Source organism: Rosa chinensis, chromosome 5, assembly GCF_002994745.2.
Source record: "Rosa chinensis cultivar Old Blush chromosome 5, RchiOBHm-V2, whole genome shotgun sequence".
Lineage (NCBI taxonomy): Eukaryota > Viridiplantae > Streptophyta > Magnoliopsida > Rosales > Rosaceae > Rosa > Rosa chinensis.
The window spans coordinates 16392900-16403337 of NC_037092.1; the positions used below are offsets into that span (position 1 = coordinate 16392900).

Genomic DNA, 10438 nt, shown 5'->3' on the forward strand with positions numbered 1-10438 from the left:
TTTTAGCATCTAATTATTTTTAATTTTTAAAGTAGGCGAATAATAATAATAATAATAATAATAACCTCCATATCTAAATATCTAAATAAAAAACGTGATGAGATTAACCTAATCAATATCTTTCTAACATTAAAAAAAAAAAAATCTCAAAACACCGATCTGATACATTTTACCAAAAGAAAATTTTTCCCTAAACAGTCAGAATAGGAGGCAAACAATCAACCACGAGTACCAATAACAAATGCAAAGAGAAGTGCTTTACCTGGCGATGGCATGCCATGAGGGCCATGACCACCTAAGTTGACTGGCCGACACTATGCCAAACAAGCTATCAGACGACACGCATCAGATGACAAAAGGCTGATTTTCTGTCGTCTGAGTTTTTCAGATAACAGATAAATTAAATGTGTTGTCTGAATACATAGAGAAGCCATACTTGTTTCATTTTGAAAATATGATCAGATTCAGACAACACTTATATGTGGTTGTAAAAGATGAAAATATTTCATATCTAACCCTAACAAAAATTTTGGAATTCCCTTCAACTATATCAAGTGCTTTCCCTCTCAAAAGTTCCAAACCCTAGCTCAGAAGTCAATAGGGTGATATTCAGACAACAGTTTAGAGGAATTGTGTTGTCTGAATAATGTGAATTTGACTTTTCTTTTTAGTCTTTTTTGACATAAACTACAAAACACCTCGTTCCCATACTCAGCAACTCTGTCTAAAACTGAGACTATAACCAAAAGCTTGAAAAAAACTCCGTCTCTCTTTCTGCTATGCTTTCTTTGACTGCTCCCAGTCTTCTCTCTTCGCTCTCTTCTCATCTGAACTCAAAACCCAGACTTTGTCAACCCTATTTTTCTTCAACAATCACAGAACAAATTCATCCCCATGTCAATCACTTTTTGAAACAAACACAGAGAAACCTCTTCCTCTCACTCGTTCGCTCATGTTGGTATTCAAAGTGTCGATTTCATCGGTCTCTCTAAACCAACCAAACCTATTGTTTCACTATTGTTGCTAAGCCATTCGATTCACTATTATTTGATTTAGGGTTTCAATTGGATTAGTTTTGGGTTTTAGGGCTTTATCTGGAATTCAATTTGGGGATTTAAAGCACCGACAGCACGACCGTCTCACCGGAAACTCTTGTTCCGGTGGCACCCATTTCTCCAGCAGCTTGCCCGTCCATAAATGGGTCGTCACTAGTTCAAGGTCTGCCACCCATTTCTCATTTACAAGAGGTTTGCTTAAAGTTTGGCCATTCTCCATTAACAATAGCTACTAACTTTCAATTGGTTATATTCCCTCTCAATTGAGTCAATTTGATTTGATCCCTCAGACATCAAATCGAGAGGTTCATTTACAATAAGTTTGCTCAACTGGGTATTGTTTCTAACCATGTCTAAAGAGATATGATAATATATCCTTGTTAGCTTACTATCTATTTTTGTTTTCAATTGCCATGAATATTTGATTTGTGGTTATTGTTTAGAATTCTGAATTGTTACTGTTCTTGTTCAAAGTTTGGATCTTTCTTATTTAGGCATGTAACTGTAGTTGTGGCTGTTAGAATTTGTAAGCTTTTTCTTATCTGGGTCTTTGAATTTGATTATGATTATGGTGTACAACTCTGAATTCCTGCACTCGATCAAAGATAGGATTTTTGTTATCTGGACATGTGGGTTTAGTTGTGGGTATTGCAAATTGTGTTAAAGTTCAGGGATTTTTACTTATTTAGAGGTTTATAAATCTGGATTCTCTTTGGCTGGACTGTAGAAATTATAGACAAGCTTGTTGCTGAAGCTGTTCTATCAAAAACTAGAGAGGACAGTTGCAGAATTAACAGGAAGGGCTTTTCCTCTTGTCTTTATTTCAATTTTCTTTCATTATTTCTTGCTTTCAAGTCAAACTAATTTTCTTTGTGAATTTCACAATGCGGAAGCCTGACAATGAATTCATCAAGGCCTTTTAAGTTTCAATACTATAGTTGCATGAATCTGTTTCATCACCTAACTTGCTTGGTTACTCATGAACACTGCAAAAATTATAATTGGTTATAAGCTTTCAGGAATTATGGAAGGAAGTCATGGGTTGTGAATTTGTTTTGTCTTTTGATCATCTTTTTCAACCAATATTGTTAAAATGATGACAGATTATGAGATTTATTTTTGCGAGGTATTTCATATATTTAACATAGTTGAATTTAAGTTGTAACTTGACCAATCCTGGTTTTGCTATAGCTGTATTTGTTATGGCTAGAGCCATCCACAAAATTGTGCAGCTTGTACCTTAGTACATAGGAGAGTTTTATACTGCTCTGGCATATTTCTGCTCTAGAAATAATGTTTTAGAGATTTTTATTGCTCAAGAAAATTCCTTCTTTTTTTTTCTTTTTTTTTGTGCTTGCAAGCTTGTTGCATTGCTTTTGGTAGCTGGGTTGTGGTTTTGCGGTTGTTGCAATTCTGTTAATGGCACTGTGTTTCTTTCCTTCATGTCTTTTCCCTTATTGTTGTTTTCTTCATTGTTTTAATTCCTGAAGGATCTTTGTTCTTTCTGTTTCCATGCACTTTTTCTTCTTCTTGACAGGATTATGTTCCAACTGTATTTGACAACTTCAGTGCTAATGTTTTAGTTGATGGGCAGACTGTGAATTTGGGTCTCTGGGATGCTGCTGGTACTATTTCTTTCTGTCTCTCTTAGAATTTTGACGCTTAAGGAGGTTAAGTACTTTTTCATAGCCAATCATAGAAGTTGATAATCCCAAGTTTAGATATTAGTCAAAGAATAATTAAAACTGTAATTGATTAATGCTATTCCATAAATTTTTCAATTCCCTTCATAATCATATTTTGATGTTTCAAACATGTTAAAGCTTGAGTAATGTGAGAAAAAATGGGAGTGAAAACCACACTTGCAGGAGATCCCGAAAAAGGTCCCAACTAGGAAAAACAGAGTGAGATTTTTATCATATATTGTAAAAAATAAATGCATTTCGATGGTAGCTCATCCATGTGTAACAACCATCAAAGACAACGGCAATGAACTTTCTCTTTTGCTTTGGAGGAAAAAGGAAAAAACACCTTTGGAAAAAAATAGTACCTTTCTGAGCTGATTAACACTAGCATATATGGATACAATGCATACATGATCATATTGTTTGAAGTAGTTATAAAACACTTCTCCAATCAATGAGTGCTTGATACTGTTAATTAGTATTATTTAAAGAATATAATGTAAACCTATATTATGCAGGTCAAGAAGATTATAATAGGTTGAGGCCTCTTAGTTACAGAGGAGCTGATATTTTTCTTCTTGCCTTTTCTCATAAGTAGGCCTAGCTATGAGAACATATCAAAGAAAGTAAGCTCCTTTTTCTCCACCAAGATTCTACCCAAAACTCAAATAGATTATGGATTTCAATTTGATTTGTTTCCAGGTTTTGTTGATCTCCCGACTTCAACCCAAAAATTGTTGTAGTATCACAAAAAAAGAGTCTAGGTATACTCTAAAGTTCCACATATAATATTAAATATATTCCTCTCACAATTGTAGGAAACTAGGAATTTATCAAAGCTCTTGTCGCGATTATGTCTGGCTTGTTGTTACTTTCTTAAGGTTTCTGTGTTGTACATATCCAAAATAGCAATCTTCTTGGTCTGATATTGATGTGTTTGACCCAAGGATTAGGACTCTGGAAATTAAGACTTATCTTCTTGTTACATTTTAAAAGTTTCTATGTTATTTCTGTCTGTTGTACTACAACTGCAGTTTTATCTTGTTCTTGCTTTTGTCAGCTGAGTTCTAATTTTCAATTTTGTTTTGCATTTGTCTTGGTTTGTTAATCTATAGACTTCAACTCAGAACTTGCTTTAGTATTACACAAAAGTGTCCAGCTGTTGCTCTAATATTCCACATATAGTATATTATATGTTCCTCTTTCTTTTTTCTTTTTTTGCATGGTTTAGGGTACCTAAGACCTGTAGTGTCAAAACACCATGGTAATGGACATGTAGATAAAACAAAAATTGAAACATTATATGAGTTTGGATATGTAAAGTGATTCTTAATGCATATTTGCAAATTTTGGTAACATGTATTCAGACTTCAAACTCTTGAACAACTTGGACTTGTCAAAATATGTTGTCAAAATATTAGACAATATTGTTATGATTCTTGGTGAGCAAAGCAATTTTAATCTCATGGCTTCTCTATGTCTGTGGAGATGATTTTAACTCTTCATTGTTGATTGCATGCTTGGCTTTTCAAGGGAGGCTTCTTGCAATTGGTGCTACCTTTCTGTAACTTTAGATTTATGTTTTTGGACCGTTGCATCGGTAAGAGTACATTCCTCCTACTAAAATCATTATTTGGTGTTTTCAATGTATAAGTATAGGTTCATTCTTGAACTCCACCAACCCGTTTCCTTAACTTCTTGAAAGTCTCTTTACTGCTACCTCTTGTGTATCAAGTAGGTTTCCCATACAAATCAAGTTCTGCTTATTTATGTTCTCACAGGATCATGTACTAAGTTTCATCGGAAAGGATAGGCAAGCCAGATTGTACTAGCTCTACTCGTTTATAAATTCCAATCCAGATTTACTTTACTTTACTTTATCTTCAGGGACAGGATTTGAATTTTGGACTTTATGAAACATTTAGATGGGAAATACCAGGATACATTCTTTTCAATGTTGAGGAATTGGTTCGGAGTCTTGGACATAGATGGACTACATGAGCCAAAGCTTTTAATGTTATTATATTTTTAGATTCTTGCAATCATTGTCTAATACTTAACATAGGTTGGATATATCTTTGCTCTTGACTCCGGATAGGCCTAACTAATTTAGCAAGAGGAAGATTTGATATGATAGGATGCTGCAATGTCCTAGAACTATCAAGGGGCATCATATAAAAGAATCCACCATTTGTAACTTCAAGATAAAAAGCCAAAAAGGTCCATCAAGTACATTAGAATTGAAGAGGAGATAAACTAGATGAAATGCAAAGAAAAGTTCAAAAGTTCAAAAGCCTGTTTTCTTCCACCTCCTATTTTTGCAGAGACAACCATTTGAAATTATTTCCAACTTGCAAGATTGTTGCATTGATTTTGGTAGCTGGGTTGTGGTTTTGCGCTTTGTGGTATTTTTGTGTCTTTTCCTGAATATGATATCCTCAGCAAATATCTTTTCTAGCTTCAGTTTTTGTGCACACAGTTAGCTTTGTTAATTGAATGTCTATAGTTATAATGTAAACAAGTATCAATCCTTGTTATGAGCATGAGGCAGTTGCAATGTGATATGTGGTTTTGTACTAAGTTTCGCTCTTGAAATATGTTATCTTTACTAAATTTCTGTGTTTGTGTTGTCTGCAGACTACAAGAATTATGTAGAACAATGGTAGTCTGCTCTTCAAAACTTTGATGCCTCAATTAGTTGATATCTCTGGAGGATTATCCGCTTCAAGAATCATAGTTGTTACATAATTGGCTAAATTAAAGCTTCTGCTACTTAGTCACTCTAGATTAGTATAGTTGCTCCAGATAGTAGTTTTTTTGCCTTATAAGTTTATTGAGCTGATGCTCATTAGGTTTATGGATGTATGTGTTGACTATAATGACAGATTGAATAATATATGCCAATTGTGTAGTTTCCGAATTACATCCTAATAGGAATTCAAATGTGACTTCTGAAATACCATGCAACCACTAAATCAAAGTCAAAATGTGTTGTTGGAGCTACTTAAGAACAACAGAATTTAGGAAAAATCTATTGTTATTTTCTCACTCAAACAACAGAAAATTGTGGCCTTACAATAAAAACAAAGACAAAATTATATTAATTTCTGTTGACTCAAAACAAAAATGACGACATATAATTGTATCTTAAATGAATGTACAACAACAAATAATTGTCTTGTGTTAGTAGTTTAAATAATAGTTAACTGTTACTTATTTTCTCACTCAAACAACAGAAAATTGTGGCCTTACAATAAAAACAAAGACAAAAATATATCAACTTTTGTTTACTCAAAACAAAAATAACAACATATAATTGTATCTTAAATGAATGTACAACAACAAATAATTGTCTTGTGTTGGTAGTTTAAATAACAGTTAACTGTTATTAAAATACAAAACAAACATCAGCAAACTATTATTGTAAGTCATTACAAACAACAAATAACTATCGTCTGAATTCATCTAACACATGTCTTGGGTTTAATCAGACAACAGACAACTTGAAAACCTTCTGTCGTCTTGGATTTAATCAGACAACAGACGACTTGAAAACCTTCAGCCATCTGAAAAATCAGACGACAGAGGAAATCTGTCGTCTGATACCCCCAAGAGACGGCATCATACTAGACAACATAATTTTTTTTCATTAGACGACAGATCTGCTCTGTCGTCTAATTACTTTTCTGGCATAGTGCGAGGACCAAATGGAAAGCCAACAATTGGGTGATGGGAACCATTAAAATTTTTCTGATAACATGTCAATACAATGGTTCCACTACAGTACTACACTGCATTTTCTTCATCCTCCAAATGAATTTAATCTGGATGTGAAGGGAACATGGCACAAGGAACCGTATTTCAACATCGTGTCATTGGAACTATTAGAATTTCTAGTTGACTGGCCCTTGATTTTTCTGGAGAAGTTTTTCTGAGAACCAAATCCTAATAGATACTATCATTTTTCTAATAAGCAAAATATCAAAATAATTTTTATTTTATTTTAGTTGTTGATTTTTATTTTAGATAAAAAAGAATTTAATTGAAAGACATGCTGGAAATTATTAGAATTAAGATGATGACGCCACATCATTTGGTATAGATTTTATGTATAACTTTTTGGGGTCTTAAGCATTTTCATTCTTTAAATTGTTCATTTTTGTTTGTTTCTTCCGGAGGTTTTGATTAGGTCCTCTTCTGTTGTCATTTACATTTTTTTAATTAATAAATTGAAATGTCATAGAGGTTGCTCCTCTATTATCACTCATTATATGTATATATATATATATATATATATATATATACGAAAATGTTCTGAAGAGGACGTCCGCAACCCAGAAAAAGTGCGACGTCGCTCCTCTGGCCACGATTTAGGCTTCCGCGGCGCTGCGCGGCTTGCTGGAGGGACGCCGGGGTCTGCGGAGTCGGTCTGCGGTCCGGTGGAGTCACCGGCGAGCGTTCTGCATGGCTGCACAGAACCTGCAACTGCAGGTAAGGTGGCTGCCCAGAAACCGGCAACCCTGACCTCCTCCGACCTCGATCGCCACCCAGAAGAGGTCTGGGATGCCTCCGGCCAGCCCCGCGACTTCGCTGCAGCCTAGAACTGCCTGCTGCGTCGACGTCCTCACTTTAGCGAAAGTGCGAACGTCCGCTTCAGATCCTTGCTCTATATATATATATAATTAAATAAATAAATGGAAAGCATCGCAGGATCATATATATACAGTGATTGCTCAAGTACACTGACTGACTGACACTTTCTTTTGTCATCGTGATTTCCTTTGAAAATGTGCTACTTTCAATTCCCACCATATCTTTTATGTCATCAAATACTTGGAAATAGGCATACTTCCCTGATTTCTTCGCAAGCACCCCAAAAGTCTGTGATAAAGCCGAGCGTAATGCTGGCATACAAACCAATTAAGCTTGTCGTTACGATCTTCATCTTCATCTGGAAAAGTTTGTCTACTTCATCGATCTCTTTGGCACTGGGTTAAGAGAGGAAAGCCACGAAGTGATGGATTAATTTTTCTCGTAAATATATAAATCAACTAGTGTTTGGAGTTGGGATCTAAAAGAAATTCTACCAGCGAGGTTGTTATGAGACAAATGCAAGTGTGACAAGTACGTTAAAAACAAAACTTTGAGGAATCTGTCTTAAAAGGTAGTTGACTAATTTCACTGATTGGTGGTTTCGCCTTATTCAGATCCACTTCGGGAGGATTTCTCCTTGAAGGGATTTTACCTTCTCAGAGCCCCCCCAAATAGATTGAACTAGAGCTGCACGCGGATTGGATTGGATTGGTTTTGACTCCAAATCGTCTCTATGCCAAACTAAGCGGTTTAGACATTTTAGACAACCGGTCATCAAAGAAAATAAACTTAATCCGATCCAATCCAATCCATTTAAAGATGGTTTGGTTAGGTCGGTAAGGCGGTTTTACCGTTTTAACCTATATAGCATTGACGTTTTGTTTACGAAAAATTCATAGTAAAAATACTAAAACTCAATCTCAATAATAAAAATAAAAGGATTAAATTCTGTTTACTACCCTGTACTTTCAAGGGTTCCTCAATTCAGTCCCTGCACTTTTAATTTAATCAGAAAAGTCCTTGCACTCTCCAATTTCATCAAATCGATCCATTCCGTCACTATTCCGTCAATTTTCTTTGTTAAGGTGCTGACGTGGCACTTTTTCACAGGGAAATTCCCAAAATACCCCTACAAGTATAAACACAAACTCTCCTTCTTCTCCGTCCTTCCCTCGTTCAATTCTCAACCAACTTCCCAAAATCGATCCCTACTACTAGCTCACTTGGAATGTCATACTAAAATCAAATGCATACCAAAACACATCAAAGACTCCAAATATGAACTCATCCAAGCAAGAGTACTGAAATCAAGAGCAACTCACAAAGACAAAACCCCCAACAATCAATGAGAGGACTCTGTGCTTTGAACACCATCAACCTAAAATACACATGACCAGAAACTCAGAAAACAAGCCCAGAATGAACCATTTAGTAAGCAAAACACAAAACAAGAAATTTGGCTCATCATTTTGTTTAGTATAAACACAAACTCACACACAAATGTGGCCAGCCCCAGTTGATCATACCCCAGCAACCATCCTCATCCTCCTCAGCCAGATGCCCCACCTCTCCAACCCCAAAGTCATCGCCGCCATGACCCGCGCCGTCTCTGACGTCGCCCAGACCCACTCTATCCTCAACGCCCTCGGCGACCGTCCCGACCACAACCTCCTCCCGCAACCACACCCTCAACGACGATCCAAACTCTCCCTCATCACCCCCTCTGAAATCGCCGCCGAATTCTCCCACCACGACCCCAACTTCGCCTGGATCAATAACTGCAGCTTCGGGTCCTGCCCCGACTCCATCATCCAGCCTCCTAGAGTCCAAGTAGCAGCGTTTGGAAGGGGCGCACTGGAGCCAAATGACGTCGGAGCCGGTGTCGAGGACCATGTAGAGGTAATTAGGGGGAGTGCCGATGCCGATGCGGTTGAGGGAGAGGTGAGGGAGGTGAAGCGGAGGGCGTCGCGGTGGAGGCAGAGGTGGAAGAGCTGGGAGATGGTTTGGTTGGAGGAGAGGGCATCGAGGTGGTGGAGTTGGAGGGAGATGGAATCTGGGTCGGGTTCGGAGGTGGCGGAGAAGGATTCGGGTTGGGGGAGAGTAGGGGCGGAGGGGAAGGGGAGAGGAGGAGGGTCTGGTGGTCAAGGGCGACGGAGAAGGAGAGGAGAAGAGTGAAGGTGATGGAAAAGAAGAGATGGGTTTTCTTTTTCTCCTCCATTTTTTTGGGTGGGGAGGGTTTGGGGAAGAAGTGGGAGAGAGAGGTGCTTCTGCAGGAAGAGGCTTTGAGTAAGGGTATTTTGGGAATTTCCCTGTGAAAAAGTGCCACATCAGCACCTTAACAGAGAAAATTGACGGAATAGTGACGGAATGGATCGATTTGATGAAATTGGAGAGTGCGAGGATTTTTCTGATTAAATTAAAAGTGCAGGGACTGAATTGAGGAACCCTTGAAAGTACAGGGTAGTAAACAGAATTTAATCCAAAATAAAATAATCAAAATCCAAAACTAATATTCAAAGAACAAAATGCAAAATAGTTTCAAAATGATTCACTTGGGTTTTAAGCCTTTTGGGTCTAGGATTCAATATGGTAGTATATCATTTTGAGAATTAAATTATAATTGGAGATTTATAACTTACTTATAAAAGACTACCCACAAATATATATATATATATATATTATGTATATAAATTTAAATTTTTTTCCTATTATATTTAATACATACCGGTCGGTTCGGGTTTCGCGGTTTAAGTAAAAGAAAAACCAAACCAATTCATAAACGGTTTGATTCGGTATTGAACCGACTTTCATATTTTAACGCTAAAAAACCTTAACCAAACCATATTTACCGGTCGGTTTCGACCGGTTTGGCCGGTTTGTACCGTGTTTTGCACACCCCTAGATTGAACCGTCTCTGTTTTGGCCTGTTTTTTTTTTTTTTTTTTTTTTGAATAAAGGGCTGGTGCGACTGCTCTCAAACCTTGATTAATGAAACTGTCAAATACAAAAGGGGGGGGGGGGGGGGGACATTGAGCCTAAACCCTTGATTACAATAAGCACTAGAGTATTTTCCGAAATACTATCAAAAATCTCTACATGAGACTT

At 36.8% G+C, this 10438-nt stretch overlaps 1 long non-coding RNA gene across 7 annotated transcripts; it reads left to right on the forward strand.

Moving 5' to 3' along the window:
* The first annotated feature begins 677 nt into the window (after positions 1 to 677).
* On the forward strand, positions 678 to 5663 carry LOC112168136. Of its 7 annotated transcripts, none has more exons than XR_005800119.1 (4): positions 678 to 1218; positions 2593 to 2680; positions 3259 to 4340; positions 5378 to 5663. It is a non-coding gene; the product is annotated as an uncharacterized LOC112168136 (long non-coding RNA). The 7 variants fall into 7 exon arrangements; XR_005800115.1 differs by adding an exon at positions 1346 to 1389 and having other exon boundaries at positions 681 to 1247; positions 1783 to 2680; positions 3259 to 5663; XR_005800118.1 differs by adding an exon at positions 1346 to 1389 and having other exon boundaries at positions 681 to 1218; positions 1783 to 2680; positions 3259 to 5663.
* Positions 5664 to 10438: the final 4775 nt, after the last annotated feature.